Below are 17720 nucleotides of genomic sequence, written 5' to 3'. Positions count from 1 at the left end.
TCAGAGCTCCAGGCTAAAATCTATCTGGCCAATTTGCCTTGAATTGTCCAAAATCTTATCTATAAAAAATAACAACTTTTTCTTTTGACTAGAAAGGCCGCCTTCCTTCAGAGATGTTCCACTGCAGTTTCAAATGTTCTATTGAAAACATTAGAACTCCCATTATTGTTTTTAATAGGGTCCCCTATATTCAAAGCCTAGAAGTTAACAATAGGATGCATTTCCTATTTTTACTCTTTGTCCACACACCCAGTTGATAGTCATATGTGACAGTTATCAGCGATGTGCATGAGCTCATAAGTAACCCTTTGGTGTGTGGACATGAGGAATTTTAAAACAGTGGGCTCTTCAATATGGATTTGTGTTACAAACATGTCATCACCTCCCCTTCCACAATTTGAAAGGCTCAGATGGCTATAATTGCAGAGAAGAAAATGAGTAATCTCCAGCCTATTTTAGAAACAGGAGACCAGATGATTCCTTTTCCATAAAGGACTAAGATTTCATCCAGTGCTGACGCTTAGTCTGATAAGAATGTAGTAGTTTCTGTGGATGAAATCTGAGCAGAGACGAGCAATTTTATTTTCATTTTTGAAAATTATCTTTGTCCAGTGCAGTGATCACCTAGTAGGTCCATATTTCAATAAAAGGATTTGAAATGGAAGAGTTTCTTCTTTCTTCAGTCCCCCTCCTAATTCTATCTTAAAGTGCATCTTGAATCTGAATGAGCCCCAGACAAACCTTACATACAACAGACAGGAGAATTCAAACCAATGCATTTATTATGCTCAGGAATCACAGCTGACTCCCAGCGTTGCCAAATCCAGCAGGGTTTGCTCGAACTGTGCGTGGTTTTCATAAGCATTGATTGCAGCCAAAATGCTGTTTTGTGAGTTGAATTTTTATCCAATTGCCAAGTGACCAATGTTAACTTTGCATCAGTATGAGGGTTTATTAGGCTTATTTTATGACTTTCTGCTGACTAGCTTATTTGGTTCTGCAAAAATGTCACACACACATGAAAATTTCCTTTCAAATTACTGTCAATGAAGAAAATGTTTTGCTTTGTTTGTTTTCATGAATTCTGAGCAGTTGGAATACAATCACATACCAAAAAACAAATATAACAAACCAATCCCTTTAGATATTTGGGCATATGAAAAGGTAATTTTTATCTATAAAGAGAATTATGTTCCTGCATCTTTATCCATAAAACCAATAAATAATTACTAGCAGAGGAGGCCTGCAAAAAAATAATGAGTTTTTCATGTAGTATACTGTAGAATAGATAAAAATAGAGTCCAAGGCCCAGAGGAACTTAGGAGCATAGAGTTCTGCATGGAGATGCCTGTGGAAACAATGCAGGACTTAAGCATGGAGACAGAACTCACCTCTATCTAACTGAGGACGCTCCCTAAGGAGCTTGTTACCATGAGATCTATTGAGAGGGTTTCTAAAAACAATTTGAGTCTTGGGCATCTGGATAACATTCTACAGTAACAGCTTTTCACTAAAATTCAGTCACACTGATATCTATTCATATATTTTTTTTAGAAATATAGAAAATAGAAGGGAAATGGAAAGCTTAAGAAAGAAAAACGAAAAAAAAAACCATAATGGTGTGAATGAAGCTCTCTCATTTAGATTTGAGTCCATTTAGAGTAGAAATGTTATCCCTGTGATTGGCCCTCTCCTTACTGTCAGTCTGTGCTGAGAGAGTAGAAAGAGGTAAGGAAGGGAACCTGGAGCAGATTCATCTTTTGGGTCCTTGCTCTAGAAGAAAGGCTTCTCCCGGGGAGAGATGGTTGCAGATGTCCACACTGCCAGGAATGGTGAAATATGAGAGGAAAGACTTCAATATGCAATCACCAAAGTCAATTTAGAAAACAGAAGGAAATAATTAAATTAAATTAAAATCAAACGGTCAGACTTACATATATTGCTGGGTATTTGGCAGGTTATCAGTACCACAAAGGCAAAGGCTAGAAGGAGACAAACATTTCAGTCTGTCACTAATCAATAAATTTATATCTCATGGGTATCTATTGAATTCTGTTAGAATTCTCATGTTTGGTTTTTACTAATGTAACAGCAATGTTGTAGATGGTGCCCTGAGACTATTAATATTTGCATTTCCATGTGGAAGTTATCAGCACATAAGGTAGTCAGGCCAAACCCAAACATTTTCAAAATCCCAAACGGTACACTGAAAAACACTATAAGCTTTCAGACCCTCTAAATCTTTTTTGTCATTTTTCTAGCGTGTACTAGTGATTCCACATACACTACTGCTCTCAAAATTGAGTACCGAAACTTTAAAACTCACACTTTCAGGATATCCATATTTAATGTTATAGTTCACTTTAGTGATACTTAATACCATAAATAGTTTAAAATTTAATTTTAAAATACCGCAACAGGAATTTGGTGAGATATAAAGATTTGTTTTCACAGGATCATTTTATTCAAACTAATCCTAGGATCTAAATTCCAAAAAATGTTTTATTAGAAAGACTAAATGATCCTGAGATGGTATTTAATAATATCTCTAAACGAAGTGGATATAATACCTCAAGTTTATCTGATAAATGAAAATCTATAAAATTATTATCCGAGTGTTGTTTTAGTGAGCATTGACACATTCGTCATAACTTTCACATGTTGAACAAAAACGACCAAACAATGTGGAGAATGTAGTGTATCTTGGCAAACATACTGATTGCTGGGTAGGATTATTCATTTCCCCTTTATATAGCTAACAAAACTTCACATCAACAGCTTTAGAAACAGACTCCCAGTGCACTCATTCATTTGTTAATATATGTTGGGTGCCAAGCATACAAGGCAGTCAGCCAGGCAAGTAAATAATCATGACATAACGTGATAAATACCATGATCCTGTGTCATATAGCAAACTCAAGCTCATTCCTGCTTTGCATTATACCCGGATGGTGTCTTCTGCCCAGAAAATTTACCAAACATTACATGATGTGATTCCACACAACATTCGGTCTGCTCAGATTCTTTCTCCACGGAGATGTGTTTTACTTCCCACACAGCACTTGCCACCCCCTGGAACTCTCTCTTTTTTGTTTTGTCTATTCTATCTTTCCCAGTAGACATGCACTCCACATGGGCAGGAATTTCGTCTTGTTCATAAGAGAATGTTCCTAATTCTCAGAGCACAACCTGGCATACTGTAGGGGATTAATAAATAGTTAATGGGTGAATCATAAATGTAAAAACTATAATAATGGCCAAAGAGGAGGTTTTTTGTTTTCTTTTTTTAAGCACTATCACTTCTCTGTGAAACCCATATCCTTATGAATAAGTCAAAATGGCAAAGCAGGGGCACCTGGGTGGCTCATTGGGCTAAAGCCTCTGCCTTCGGCTCCGGTCATGATCCCATGGGATCGAGCCCCACATCGGGCTCTCTGCTCAGCGGGGAGCCTGCTTCCCCCACTCCTCTCTCTGCCTGCCTCTCTGCCTACTTGTGATCTCTGTCTGTCAAATAAATAAATAAAATCTTAAAAAAAAAATGGCAAAGCATACTTAGGAATGAAAGAAAATAAAAACTTTGTTTTTTTGAACCAGTCAATTAGTAAGGGAAGGCAGAATCCTTTAGAACATATTTGCTTTCTTTCTTGCTTAGGTAATTAAGCCCAGGGTACCCCAGGGTCACTTACCCAGTAACCCAAGAGCTCAGTTTCTGTTGCATATTTTTCTACCAGGAGCTGCTTCGCTGGACTTTCTTGTGATGGGGACAGTCCTCTGCATGCCTCCCTAGCTTCTAAAATAACGGTGGTGCTTATTAATTTAGATTATGAAGAGATTAATTCAACATATCACCAATGCATATATTAGGGTTTTTTTCTTTCTTAATATAGAGCTTTTTGAAGGATGACATTCGTATCTTTCCATTAGGAATCTCCAGACCTCATTTTCACCCCTAAAAGCCAAGTTCTATTCCTACCAGGACAGTGTTCCTTGGTTTGATCATTCTGATTAGGCAGAGGCTGGGATGCACATAAATAGGAACCTGCCTTCTAGAGTCATACTGCTAGGATATGACCTTGGGTAAGTCACTTTTCCACTCTGAGCCTCAGTATAATCAGGAGTGAAATTAGTGCTATTTCAAAGATTCAATGTGAGAATCCATGGACAATAACTTAGTGAAGAGGTAGGCCCTTGTAAATGACAAATTAATGATAACTCTTATAGGCTCTCAATCTTCTTTCTCTTCATTCTAATGCAAAATTCTAGAAATTTTATACCATTAGCTACTTATATTATGGACTTTGAAAAGAATGCTGCAAAAGATGGTTACTATTCCAATGTTCATAAGCTCAGCTCAGCATCTAACTGGACATGGGGATGGAGGTTCAGTAGAGAGACTAATGATAATGGTTACATTTCTCCCATAATTATTATTTTTTACATCACCTGAAAAACCAAAAATATGCCCCAATCTAATTCATTCTCATGGAATTTCGGTGAGGTAGGTAGGCCAATGTGAATGCTTTTAATTTGCAATTTAGCAAACTAAATTGCCCTGTGTGCTAATGGCAAAGCTGACAAAGAAGAGAAAAATGTCATCATGGCATCATGATTAAGAGCAGTCAGAGCTTTATAGTCAGACAGACATGGCCTCAAACTCCACTACCTGTGTTATCTAACTTTTCTGTGTTTCCTCACAAGGTTATTTTGAGTAGCAAATCACAAGATAAAGTGATTAAAAAGGCACCTGGCACGTAATCTTCAATATGTCTTAATCTGTATCATTGTTACCAGGCAGCATCTTAAATTCTCCCAAGACATGATGCTAAGGCAATCCAGACTTAGAAAATTTACCAGCCTTTTTGTGCAGCTATAGAATTATAGCCTTATTCACAGTAAAGTTAAAATTGAGATCATGCAGGGTGCCTGGGTGGCTCAGTGAGTTAAGCCGCTGCCTTTGGCTCAGGTCATGATCTCAGGGTCCTGGGATTGAGTCCCTCATCGGGCTCTCTGCTCTGCAGGGAGCCTGCTACCTCCTCTCCCTCTCTCTGCCTGCCTGTCTGCCTACTTGTGATCTCTGTCTGTCAAATAAATAAATAAAAATCTTTAAAAAAAATTTGAGATCATGCACACAACACACACACACACACACACACATTATTGCAGGTTAAGAAATGGTATTTAGGGGGGCGCCTGGGTGGCTCAGTGGGTTAAGCCGCTGCCTTCGGCTCAGGTCATGATCTCAGGGTCCTGGGATCGAGTCCCGCATCAGGCTCTCTGCTCAGCAGGGAGCCTGCTTCCCTATCTCTCTCTCTCTCTGGCTGCCTCTCCATCTACTTGTGATTTCTCTCTGTCAAATTAATAAATAAAATCTTAAAAAAAAAAAAGAAATGGTATTTAGGTATCCTAGATACCACCAAGTATATGGTTTTAATCTATCTTTTTTTTTTTTTTTATTAGTGCCAAATTAGTTAAAACTATAGCATGTCGTCCTTCAAGAAGTGAAAGGGTACCACTCTTGACTGGGGGAACAGCCCATGATTTATTTACACTGTACCCTGTGTGACTGGCAGGAATGGGTTCTCTCTGACTTTGGCTTTCAGGGCAATGTCTGATTTTTTCCATAATTGATGGGTGCTTTTTCAGGAACCCAAAAATGGCACCTCGTTGTCCCCTGCTCAGGTATTAGTAGAAATTATCTCTTTTGCAGAACTTCAAACTAGAAAGGCATTCTCTAAGACTCCACTGCAGACGGGAAGCTTCCCTCTCTATGTGCATCCGCCAGTTAGGCTCTTAGCCAATTACAAACCACTGAGGGTTTCAGGTTAGAGGGTTCTAAGTGGATTTTAAATTTAACCCAAGAATAACTATCACCATATAGTGCTCCTTGAATTTCTGGATTTGGCAGCACTGATGAAAATGTATCTTACTCACTAGCCCTTTCATTTCCAGAATAAGCCAGACCAGCTCCTTTGTACCTGTGAAGTTGACGATACTTGTCTAAGACCCTCTTCCTCACCTCCTTTGTAGCACATATTGTCTGGAACAGGCCCTGTTTCAGGACCCTCAGGTCTCCTCCATATGCAACATGGACACTCAGAGAGTACCACCCAAAATCAACCTATTACCAATTTCTTTCATAATGGCCCTTCCCTTAGGATCCTATGTTGAGGGGTTTTCCTCAGAGAAACTCACTTGTTAATTTTCACTATGTGTTTATCCATTCAGCACCCATCTATCAGGTACTTACAATGTGCCAGGAGAAAAAACACGAGGCTAGTTTCTGTGCTTGAGAAGTTCAGACAAAGAAGATGCATAGACAGAGGTGATTAGGTTAACTTGGCACCTTCTGTCTTGCTTTATTTCTGTCTCTCCAGAAGCTGGATTCTGTGCTATGATGAATCCTCAAAATAGATCCAACTCCTCAGAACATCATAACAAATTAATTGTGTAGATAACTATGTTAAGTATACACTTAGCAAACCAAGTCAGTTATAGAAAAATACACTATCTGATTTTCTTAAAATTTGAAATAGTCTAATCATATCCAATCCTTAGATAACAATTAAAAAAATACCCATGTGTCCGTCACCCAGCCTGAGGAGGAAAAAAAATTCAGGTTTCACTGATGTCCCTAACATACACTTACTATAAGATTTCCCTAGCTTCTACCAGAGGGTTAAAAACTACCTAAACTTGTTTTTTATTATTCCCATTAGCATTTTAATATTCTTTTTATATTTCATGTACCCATACATGACATCAAGAAATATTTTACATGGTTTTAAATTTTATATAAGTGGTTTGCACCATATTTATTATCCTCCAGCTTGCTTTTTTTTTTTTTTCAACAATAGGCTTTTAAGATTTATCCATACTTATACTTGTAGATGTAGTTCGTCCTTTGTATGAATGTGACACAACTCATACACTGTGCGATAAAGGACTAACTCGGCAAATCTGGGTTGTCCACGCCCTGTATGTTCCAAAGAAAGATTTGGCTTTTGCCTAGGTCGTGGAATATAACCTTTAAGCCCTTGGAGCATCCTGTTTGATAATTGTGTCCTTTTTTACCCAGGGTGTTAGGTGGTACCTGACAGTCTATGTTAACAGTATGATCTATGATGGAGAAGCTGGACCTCTGAAGGGGCTTAGAGAATAAGGTCAGCCTGTGATCCCATACAGACAGTCAGCAGAACTGAGGTGACCAGCCCCAATAAATATGTTGGACAGCAAGACTCGGGTGAGCTTCGCCAGTTTATAATTCTTCACATTCTGTGCTGTGCTGTCGCACATTGTGGGACAATGTGCTGTACGCATTAGCCTAATGGGAAAGGACAACTGAAAGTTCATGCCTGGTGTCTCCTTGATTCTGCTCTCTGTGCCTTTTTCTGTTGCTGATTTTAATCTGCATCCTTCCACTGGATTAAGCCATATCCATGAGTATAATAGTTTTGCTGAGTTCTATGAGTCCCTCTTATAAATTATCACACCTGAGAGTGGTCCTGGGACCTTCAAATATATATACTTCCTTATTGATTGACATTCCTTCCCTATTTTTGCTATTGCATGCAGTGCTTATGAAGAATGATGTGAATGAAATTCCTAAGCAGAGGATCTGTGCTCTAAAATTGTGAGCTGGTCATTGAATAAAGTATATCATTTTACAGTTCCATCACCCTTATCTAAGAGTTCCTATCACTCCGATTTTTACTGACAGTTGGTACTGCTAAACTTTCGAGTTTGGGGAACTCTAATGTTGTGAGATTATGCTTCCTTATTTTTAATTTACATTTCCTTGATGATTCATGAAGCTGATCATCCTTCTGTGTAATTTGAGGTTTTCTTTTCCATAAATAGACTATTTATATCTTTTGTACTTTTTCCATTGTGTCTCTCTTTATTATTTATAAAGTGTCTTGATGTATTTGGAATTAATTATTTAGTGGTTATAAGTATGGTAAATATATGCTACAGTGGCTGATCTTTGTACTTTGTTTATAAAGTCTGCACTATAAAATTTTAAAGATTCAACATAGTAAATTCTATCATTCTTTTTCTTTATGATTTATGTTTTTTATATATTGCTTGAGATTTTTTTCCTAGCTCATTTTCATGAAGATAGTCTCCAATATTTTCTCATAAATGCCTTGAACTTTTGTTATTTTATATTCAGGTATTTTATCTCTCTTGAATTTATATTTGTGCATGACATAAAAAGGATTTTTTCCCGTATAATCAAATATCCCCAAATCATTTTTGTATAAGCAGTATAAATCACACCCCCCCAAGTTTTTAAAATGTTTTCTCTATAGACCAAGTTTCTATAACTGTATTATCACTTCCATTTCTTGCTTGTCTATTAGCCAATAATCTTTATATCTAGTCCTATACCAACACCATATATATTAATTCCTACAGCTGTATTTTAGAGTTTGATCTATTCACTAAAATCTTGGTATCTGGCAGAGCGTACCCTCACCATCTTATTCTTCCACAAAATAATTTTAATTTAAAGAAAACTTCTAGGTTTTCACAAAAACACTTGGGATTTCAACTGAAACAGTACTGTGTATAAACATGAAATTATTGGAAGTGGACACACTGGCAATATTTAATCTTCCTACCCATGCCATGGTGATTCCCTACATTTATGTCATCTTTAACATATTTCCATAAACTTTATCTCTTTCTCCATGAAGTTTTGCATATCTTATGTTACATTATTCCTAGGTAGTTATGTGTTTGTTTGCTATTATAATATTCAAAAATACTTGCCACTATATAGAAATACAACTGACTTCTAAATATTTACTAGAAACCTGGCTGAAGGGGCACTTAGTGGCTCAGGTGGTTAAGCATCTGCCTCTGGCTCAGGTCATGATCCCAGGTCTTAGGATCAAGTCCCACATCAAGCTCCTTGCTCAGCTGGGAGCCTCTCCCTCTCCCTCTGATCTTTCCCCCAACTCATACTCTCTCTCTCTTGCTCACTTTCTCTCAAGTAAATAAAGTCTTAAAAAAAAAAAAAAACCTGGCTAAATACTCATCAATTCACATAATTTTCTTCCCCATCATCTAGTATTTTCTTTGTAGACAAATATATAATAAACATATAATGAACATTTTATTTTATATTCCCTTATTTTCCCCAAGCTGACTTAAATATGTCTTTGACATTCTATTCTGTTGAAATGGTGGGAAATTCTACCTCAGTGGTTACAGGTCATGGCCCCCTCACACTCACACACCCTAGATTATGCCATGGTCCAGAATCTCATATATCACTAAAGAGTCAGGAGAGTCTCCATCAGTCAATAGCTAAAGGTCTGCACTAACTACCATTGATACAATACATTCCATGCCTCAAGCCACAAAGTCCACTTAGGTCTGGTGGCTTTGTTACTTCTGTGCCATGCTTGAAGTACAGAAATATTTGTTAAACCTGGGAACCCTGGGTCCAGGCTCCACAGGCCTCATGTGTAACCACCTCCTCTGAGATCATGCTTTCTCTCAAGCTGCCACCACACTTCTATACGGACAAGCAGGGTGAGAGTTTGCCAACAATTCCTCCACTACCAATGGGCCCTTTAAAAAAATCAGAGGTTCTGTCTACCTAAATAGAACTAAATATACAAATTAAAATCTTAATAAATTACCCATGTGCTAAAATCACCTTTAAGTGGGTTGTTCTTTCTGCCAAGTTTCTATTTAGTTGCCAAGGTCTGGGTATTTACCTGTTGGCACCCAACCTTCCCACCACCTTTCAACCTCAAATATACACATATCCTAGTAATTAGGCCCCTTTGGCTCCAATCCCATCCACCCACACATTTAATCTTTGTTTTCCAAAGCTTTTTCTAAAACAAAGAATTTAATACTACCTTCTCTGTTTTGCTTTCTTACTCCCATCACCTCATTGGGTCAGCAAAGAACTCTCTTCAATAAGAAATAATTTTCAATAAGAAATAACTTTCCCTCTCACATTTTTTTCCTAGTCATAAGGACATTTCCACACATTCAGCAGGTACTAAACTAGAAGATTATACAGAATTCTGTAGAATGCTAGCTCATTTGTATGAGTCAAGGAAGGATCAAAGGAAGGGAAGACAGCTATAGAAGAATGGTAGACACCTTGCCAAGCTAAGGAAACTGAGGGTAAGGGGCATTCTGGCAGAAAGATTCATCGGTGCAAAGGGACAGAGTTCATATTTTAAAAATTCAAAAGATTTAATGTATGTTTATTAGCAAAAACAGAAAGGAAAAGGTAGGAACTTGGGCTAAAGAATTAGGATTAGACAACTAAGAGTGTTTTAATTCATACTAAATAAAATATATCATCTTGTAAGTGAAGGGATCCACTGAAGATATCTGAATGGAAAAGTGAGAAAATGGCCTGTTTATCTCAATTGATAACGCCATATTAATGACTGATGGCAACTTAGTACTTCTCAATTTTTTTTTTCATTTTAAGAGAATATGGTCTATCATTAGGGGATTGCAGACTTAAAAAGATATCACTATAAACTATTAGAATGGCTAAAATATAAAAAAAACTGACAATACCAAATGCTGATGAGGCTGCGAAGCAACAGGAACTCTCATTCATTGTTGGTAGAAGTGGAGAATGGTATAACTATTTTGGAAGGCAGTCTGGAAGCTTCTCACAAAGTTAAATATAGCTTATGGCACAGTTATTTCACTCATTTTTTCAAGTGAGATAAAAACTAACATATGCACACAAGAACTGCATATGAATGTTTATAGCAGCTTTACTTACAAAATTGACCCTTGAACAACATGAATTTGAATTGCATGGGTCCATTAATACATGAATATTTTTTTACAGTACAGTACTATCAGTGTATTTTTTTCCTTCCTGATGATTTTCCTAATAACATTTTCTTTTCTCTAGCTTAATCTATGGTAAGAATACAGTATTTAATATATATAACACAAAACATATGCTAATCAACGGTTTATGTTATTGGTAAGCTTTCCAGTCAACAGTAAGCTATTAGTAGTTAACTTTTGGGGAAGTTAAAAGTTATACATGGATTTTCAACCATGTGGAGGAAGAAGGTTGACACTGCTAAACCCTGCATTGTTCAAATGTCAACTGTAATTGTCAAAACTGGAAGGAACCAAGATGCTCCTCAGTAAGCTAATGGATAAAAAGATTGTGGCACATCAGTAAAATGGAATATAATTCCATGATAAAAGAAATGAACTATCAAGCCACAAAAAGACATGGAGGAACCTTCAATGCATATTGTTAAATGAAAGAATTCCATCTGAAAAACCTACAAACTGCCCAATTCCAACTATATAATGTTCTGGAAAAGGCAAAACTACAGAAAGAAATGGTAACAAAATCAGTGGTCTTCAGGGGTTCATGGTGCAGGGATGTGGAGGAAGAAGGGAGATGAATTAAATGGAGCAAATGGGATTTTTTGAGCAGTGAAAGTATTCTGTATGATACTGCAATCATAGATACATCACAGCATGAATTTGTCAAAACTCACAGAATGAGATCCTAGCTAATAGGATCCAACAGTACAATAAAAAGATTATCTACTATGACAAGGTGGGATTTATACCTGGGATGCAAGGGTGGTTCAAAATTCACAAATCAATCAATGTGATAGAACAAATCAATGAGACGAGAAAAGAACCACATGGTCCTCTCAATTGATGCAGAAAAAGCAATTTGACAAGATACAGCATCCATTCCTGATTAAAACTCTTCAAAGTATAGGAATAAAGGGAACATTCCTCAACTTCATACAATTTATCTATGAAAAACCCACAGCAAATATCATCCTCAATGGGGAAAAGCTGACAGCCTTCTCTTTGAGATCAGGAACATAACAAGGATGTCCACCCCTGCCACTGTTTTTCAACACAGTACTAGAAGTACTAGCAATAGCAATCAGAAAACAAAAGAAATAAAAGGTATTCAAATTAGCAAAGAATAAGTCAAACTCTCTATCTTCGAGATGACAGGATACTTTGTATGGAAAACCCAAAAGACTCCACCCCCAAACTACTGAAACTCATACAGCAATTCAGTAATGTGACTGAAACCAATGCAATCAAAATCAATGCATGGAAATCAGTTGCTTTCTTATACACTAACACTGAAAATATAGAAAGGGAAATTAAAGAATCGATTCCATTTACTATAGCATCAAGAACCATAAGATACCTTATGGTTAGGAATAAACCTAACCAAGCAAGTAGAAGACTGTACTCAAGGAATACAGAACACTCATGAAAGAAACTGAAGAAGACACAAAAAGATGGAAAAGCATTCTATGCTCATGGATTAGAAGAATAAACATTGTTAAAATGTCTATATTGCCTAGATCAATCTATACTTTCATGCTATTCCAATCAAAATTCCACCGGCATTTTTCAAAGTGTTGGAACAAATAATCCTAAAATTTGTATGGAAGCAGAAAAGACCCCAAATTGCTAAGGAAATGTTGAAAAAGAGAAACAAAACTGGGGGCATCATGTTGCCTGATTTCAAGCTTTACTACAAAGCTGTGACCACCAAGACAGCATAGTACTGGCACAAAAACAGACACATAGACCAGTGGAACAGAGTAGACAGCCCAGATATGAACCCGCAACTCTATGGTCCAATAATCTTCAACAAAGCAGGAAAAAATATACAGTGGAAAAAAGAGAGTCTCTTCAATAAATGGTGCTGGGAAAATTGGACAGCTATGTATAGTAGAGTGAAACTTGACCATTCTCTTACACCATGCACAAAGATAAACTCAAAACAGATAAAAGACCTCGACATGAGGCAGGAATCTATCAAAATCCTAGAAGAAAACATAGGCAGTAACCCCTTCGACATTGACCACAATGTAACTTCTTTCAAGACATGTCTCCAAAGGCAAAGGAAAGAAAAGTGAACATGAACTTTTGAGACTTCATCAAGATCAAAAGCTTCTGCACAGCAAAAGAAATAGTCAACAAAACAAAGAGGCAACCCACAGACTGGGAGAAGATATTCACAAATGACACTAGAGACAAAGAGCTAATATCCAAGATCCATAAAGAACTCCTCAAACTCAACACACACAAAACAGATAATCAAGTCAAAAAATGGGCAGAAGTCAGAGCAGACATTTCTCAAAGAAGACATACAAACGTCTAACAGACACATGAAAAAATGTTCATCATCATTAGCAATCAGGGAGATTCAAATCAAAATCACCTTGAGATAGCACCTTACATCAGTTAGAATGGCCAAAATTAACAAGACAGTAAACGACAAGTGTTGGAGAGGATGTGGAAAAAGGGGAACCCTCTTGCACTGTTGGTGGGAATGCAAGTTGGTGCAACCCCTTTGGAAAACAATGTGGAGATTCCTTAAGAAATTAAAAGTAGAGCTACCCTATGACCATGCAATTTGCACTACTGGGTATTTACCCCAAAGATACAGATGTGGTGAAAAGAAGGGCCATCCATACCCCAATGTTTATAGCAGCAATGGCCACGGTTGTCAAACTGTGGAAAGAGCCAAGATGCCCTTCAACAGATGAATGAATAAAGAAGATATGGTCCATATATACAATGGAATATTATGCCTCCATCAGAAAGGATGAATACCCAACTTTTGTATCCACATGGATGGTACTGGAGGAGATGATGCTGAGTGTAATAAGTTAAGCATAGAGAGTCAGTCATTATATGGTTTCACTTACTTGTGGAGCATAAACAATAACATGGAGGACATTAGGAGGAGGAAAGGAAAATGAATTGGGGGAAATCGGAGAGGGAGATGAACCATGAGAGACTGGACTCTGAGAAACAAACTGAGGGTTTTGGAGGGGAGGAGGGTAGGGGTTAGGTGAGCCTGGTGGTGGAGGCTACTAAGGCTACTAAGGAGGGCACACATTGCATGGAACACTGGATGTGCTGCATAAACAATGACTCTTGGGACACTGAAAAAATAATAAAATAAAATAAACCTCATATAATGTACAACGTATAGTGTGAACTCTATAACTTTAATGATAATGTATCAGTTTTGGTTAACTGGATGTCAACCAATGTACCACACTAATGTAAATTGTTAACAAGTGAAATTAGGGGGAAGGGGCAAGGGGAAAAGGTATGAAAATGTATGTGGAAACTCTGTACTATCCACTCAATTTGTCTGTAAACCTAAAACTATTCTAAAAATATTAAGCTTATTAATTTCATTGAAATATATATATATATATCTTTATATTATATATGTCATATATATAATATATGTTTTATATGTAATACACAGACACACATATATCTGAGAGAAGAAAATAACTGTGTCCAAATCAATTAACACTTCCAACCAATTATCTACATGCATATCCCACTATTCTATACACACTGTGTTCCAGACAGTATAAAAAGTTCTGAGATAAAAACTTCATGAGGACAGGAGTCTTTGCCATTGGGATTTGGGTCATTAATGTATCCCAAGTGCCTGCCACAGATAGGCCCTTTATAATGAATTAGTAATATACTTTTCTAAATTAATGAATAAATTAGTACCAATATCCAATAGAGAGGGAATTTGGATAATGATCAGAAAAAATCCCCAGTGAGTATAGAAATGATTTCAGTAAAACATCATGTTAGCATCAGTGACAGAAAAAAGGAGGGATGAGACAGAACCAGGGCCCATTGGTGAGACGGTTGTGTATGGTCTGTGAAAATTAGCATGATTGGGACCCTTGAAAAGAACCCCAGAATCACTTTATCTATTTAGTCAGTTGGGTGAGGGCCAGGACATACACAGATTTGGACTTTGGCACCATAGAGAATTTAAATTCCAAACAAACTTACTGTGTTGATAGTTAAGATAGGTATATAGCTCACAAAGGAACTTTCTATTGAGATATCTCTGTGAAAACATTTCTGTCCCATATTTCACATATATGGGAGTACTAAAAGCATGTAGCATGAGACAGAGAAAAAGTAAACCAGGAAAATTTCAGGGAATTTTTATGACTGTGTTGACGTTGGCTTGCCTGAAACTGTCTTTCTTAAGATTCTCAAAACCCAACATAGAAGAATTGAATTGTAAATGAAAGAATGTTACTATAAAAATACTAGAAGAAGACACAAGAGATTTTTTTAAATAAATAAAGCCCAGGAGCCACGGAGGGAAGTATGACCAGTTGCCCTTATAAAATTTAAAATGAATCTATGATGAATGATGGCACAAAAATGTTAAGACACAATCATAAAAAGATTTTCAATTTTAAATATTGGACTAATATTCATTAGTCAAACAAATAATGTGAAGAAAACAAATAGATAATTCACAGTAGAGGCAAATCCAAGGTTCAATACATCCTAAAATGCTCAATCCTTCCAGTAGTGGAGCAATGCCAATAGGAATCATGTTTTTTTAAATCTACTAGATGGGATAAGTTAAAAAGTTATTCAATTTCAATAAAATTTAATTTCAATAATATTATTCAACTATCTGATGTTGTTAGGAATGAAGGTAAATGGACTTTCACAAATATTCTTAATGAAAACTAAGTTGTTTCAACTTGTAAAGGTTAAGTAGGCAAATTTATCAATAATAATGATAGCAAGAGTTACCACATGCTGTGTATTGTTGTAAGTACTCTACATTTATTTGCATTTAATTTTCACAGTGACTCCATAGGGTAGATACTGCTATAATCTTACATTTTACAGATGAGAAAATCAAGCCAAGAAGCCATCAAATAATGTACTTATTAAAAGGTCCACGTACCTATAAAGTAGAGATTCTGGAATTTAAATCCAAATACTCGGGGCATGTTCATGGCCAAGTTCATGGCCTTACCTCTCTGTAATTCCACCTCTAGGTGTTTTATAGATTGTTTGAAAATGTACCTGCGATTCTGTTTTTTATTCAGAGATAGTAAGGCTAACAGATCAAGAATCAAGCACCGCTGAAAACATAGTTTGTTCAAAAAGCAGAACCAGGCCTATAAACAAAGAAAACAAACTGATGACTGCCAGAGTAGAGGGGTGTGAGGAGATGGGCAAAAGGGGTGAAGAGGAGGGGAGATACAGGCTTCCAGTTATGGAATGAGTAAGTCACGAGAGTAAAAGGCACAGCACAGAGAATATAGCCAATGTTACTGTAGTAGTGTTATGTGGTGACAGATGGTAGCTGCACTTGTGGTAAGCATAGCACAGTGCATAGATATGTTGAATCAATATCTTGTACACTCAACTCTAAAACAACCTTGTGTGTCAACTACATCCACATGAAAAAACTAATTAAAAAAAAAAAATAAAAAGGTAGCTTGTTAATCACAGTCCCAAAAGGAGAGGGAACACTATGCCAGCAGATTCACAGGGAAGCCCCAGGATCAGTCAAGAAGACAAAGTGAGGGTAAGGCATGAGCAAGAGAATTTACTGTGGTTTTTTTTTTATAATTTTTTTTAATTTTTTATTTTTTATAAACATATTTTTATCCCCAGGGGTACAGGTCTGTGAATCACCAAGCTTACACACTTCACAGCACTCACCAAAGCAAATACCCTCCCCAATGTCCATAATCCCACCCCATTCTCCCAAACCCCCTCCCCCCAGCAACCCTCAGTTTGTTTTGTGAGATTAAGAGTCACTTATGGTTTGTCTCCCTCCCAATCCCATCTTGTTTCATTTATTCTTCTCCTACCCACTTAAGCCCCCATGTTGCATCACCACTTCCTCATATCAGGGAGATCATATGATAGTTGTCTTTCTCTGCTTGACTTATTTCGCTAAGCATGATACGCTCTAGTTCCATCCATGTTGTTGCAAATGGCAAGATTTCATTTCTTTTGATGGCTTCATAGTATTCCATTGTGTATATATACCACATCTTCTTGATCCATTCATCTGTTGATGGACATCTAGGTTCTTTCCATAGTTTGGCTATTGTGGATATTGCTGCTATAAACATTCGGGTACACGTGCCCCTTTGGATCACTAGGTTTGTATCTTTAGGGTAAATACCCAATAGTGCAATTGCTGGGTCAGAGGGCAGTTCTATTTTCAACATTTTGAGGAACCTCCATGCTGTTTTCCAGAGTGGCTGCACCAGCTTGCATTCCCACCAACAGTGTAGGAGGGTTCCCCTTTCTCCTCATCCTCGCCAGCATCTGTCATTTCCTGACTTGTCTATTTTAGCCATTCTGACTGGTGTGAGGTGATATCTCATTGTGGTTTTGATTTGTATTTCCCTGATGCCGAGTGATATGGAGCACTTTTTCATGTGTCTGTTGGCCATCTGGATGTCTTCTTTGCAGAAATGTCTGTTCATGTCCTCTGCCCATTTCTTGATTGGATTATTTGTTCTTTGGGTGTTGAGTGTGCTAAGTTCTTTATAGATTCTGGACACTAGTCCTTTATCTGATATGTCGTTTGCAAATATCTTCTCCCATTCTGTCAGTTGTCTTTTGATTTTGTTAACTGTTTCCTTTGCTGTGCAAAAGCTTTTGATCTTGATGAAATCCCAATAGTTCATTTTTTCCCTTGCTTCCCTTGCCTTTTGCGTTGTTCCTAGGAAGATGTTGCTGCAGCTGAGGTCAAAGAGGTGGCCGCCTGTGTTCTCCTCAAGGATTTTGATGGATTCCTTTCGCACATTGAGGTCCTTCATCCATTTTGAGTCTGTTTTTGTGTGTGGTGTAAGGAAATGGTCCAATTTCATTTTTCTGTATGTGGC

This window comes from Mustela putorius, unplaced genomic scaffold (genome assembly GCF_011764305.1).
Source record: "Mustela putorius furo isolate JIRA1106 unplaced genomic scaffold, ASM1176430v1.1 tig00000450_pilon_pilon_pilon, whole genome shotgun sequence".
Classification (NCBI taxonomy): Eukaryota; Metazoa; Chordata; class Mammalia; order Carnivora; family Mustelidae; genus Mustela; species Mustela putorius.
This window is presented reverse-complemented; position numbering follows the sequence as displayed.